The sequence below is a fragment of the Limulus polyphemus genome, unplaced genomic scaffold (genome assembly GCF_000517525.1).
Source record: "Limulus polyphemus unplaced genomic scaffold, Limulus_polyphemus-2.1.2 Scaffold42, whole genome shotgun sequence".
NCBI classification, from domain to species: Eukaryota; Metazoa; Arthropoda; class Merostomata; order Xiphosura; family Limulidae; genus Limulus; species Limulus polyphemus.
This window is the reverse complement of record NW_013665652.1, coordinates 1,380,893-1,382,766: the sequence shown is the minus strand read 5'-3', so window position 1 is coordinate 1,382,766 and position 1,874 is coordinate 1,380,893. Positions and strand designations below refer to the sequence as shown.

Here is a 1,874-nt window from a genome sequence, read left to right as displayed (position 1 = left end):
CGAGTGTTTTGCCTTAGGTTAAACTCAACAAGCGTCTTCAGAGCATCAATATCAATTCCAACATGTCGGCCCCTGCCATCACAGTTTTTAAGTCTAAAGTCACCTGAAAGAAATTTGCTGAACCATCGTTGACACTTACGAACGTTCAAAACATTTCCATAAACTTCTTTGATATTTTTTGTGACTACAGAGGCGTTGTTTCCCTTCTTGTATTCAAAAAGCATTACATGCCGAATGTGTGTCTCGTCATGTGCCATCACTATAAGAGATTAGAGTATACTAATCTTTACACATTATATAGGCTACACTAACGTGACGTTTAGGCAGTTCGTATAACTATTATACGCGACATTAATTTCTTGACGACCTAATAGTTGGAAAAACTCAGATCCATACTATGAATCGCTATGCTTCAGCTAATAAAAAGCGTTTTGATCCAAAAAATTTCACAAAATAACATTTTAATCTTTACTGATGCGAATTGCAATATTTTTGAAATTAATAAAAGTGTCCTACTTTTGTATGAGTAACGCTAGTTACAAAATGTAAGTACACGCTAAAAATAAATAGCCCATGGACATGACCTGGTAGCTTTTTATGTGTATCATTGAATTCATGTCAGATATATAGGTCACCCTATAAAGCCATTTTAAACAGCGATGAGGAGAGTGTAGATACTAAAAGTTAAATTATATTTGTAACTACCATTTACTTATTTATTTTATAGTGTATTATTGTTGACCTTCTAAAGGAAAATAGCATCCTATAAAAAAAATGATTCTAAATGACTAGCATGTTAGATCAAGAACTCCTACTAAAATTAAAAGTACATATTTAGTACAGTAAAATAATGGGGATTGGGATATATAGAACAGATATTATAACACTAAACTAAGCACAAACCGCCCCCACAAATAACGGTATACAACTATGAAGGAAAATTATTATTTTTTTAATAAGAAAAGGCTGTAAATTTGTCAACTAATTTCATAAAATTAGCTACTGAGGCAATAATTCCCTCCTCCCTGGCTTTCACGTTGTTTTTAAGATCGTGGCCGTAGTGCACTTAAAATTGTATGGGAATCACTACTTTTCTTCCCACCCCCCTTAAAACTATTGGAGATATTGCTACAATTCATGAACAAGATCAATAGATTTTCGTTGAGACAACTTTCTATTTTCAGAAGCCAATACGTTTGCTGAGACTTAGACTTTTTAAACCAATTTTTCTACATGTCAGATTTTTTCATAAATATCTAAAACGTACCATCGGCAAAGGTTTTACATTTTCAGTTTTATTTTTATATTCATTACTTCCTATCTTTTACTATGTCGTAAATATAGGCTATAAAAGTGGACATATCTAAGATGCGATTAATAATTTATAATCGGATTAACATCATTAACTATCTTTCGGGATTTTAAAAAAGGTCTTGCTTTAGATACTATAGTTGAAAATATGTCAGATCTGACAAAAGTATACTGATTTTAAGCGATTTTATGAGATGTTATGTTTTATTAGTCATGTTGAAAACACTACGTGCAGTTTTAAACAAAGCACTAGAAACACACACAACTTCAAACTTTATTTTTTTTTCAATAAAGCCATTACAATAAACGTTCATTGCAAAATATCAGATATTACAATAAAAATGAATATACTATTAACGATTGGTTACCAACGTAATAAAAGTCACACTCATGAAAATGATATTCTATCAGACAAATTCAAATTTACAATACAAGAAAAGGATAAGAGACTTATCATATCTCATAAATGGCTACCTAAATATGTTTCGTCATGAAATCAAAATTTATAAAATATTAATGTGAGATTTCAAATAGGTATGCAGAAAAGGGCATTTTAATCGTAC

The 1,874-nt window shown here is 30.8% G+C and overlaps 1 long non-coding RNA gene across 1 annotated transcript in view; it reads right to left on the bottom strand.

Moving 5' to 3' along the window:
* Positions 1 to 1,565: 1,565 nt before the first annotated feature.
* LOC111086457 overlaps positions 1,566 to 1,874 on the bottom strand; it is a 1,160-nt gene continuing 851 nt past the window's right edge. The window contains exon 2 of the long non-coding RNA XR_002611184.1: positions 1,566 to 1,785. This is a non-coding gene — a long non-coding RNA (uncharacterized LOC111086457). The remainder of the gene's footprint in view (positions 1,786 to 1,874) is intronic.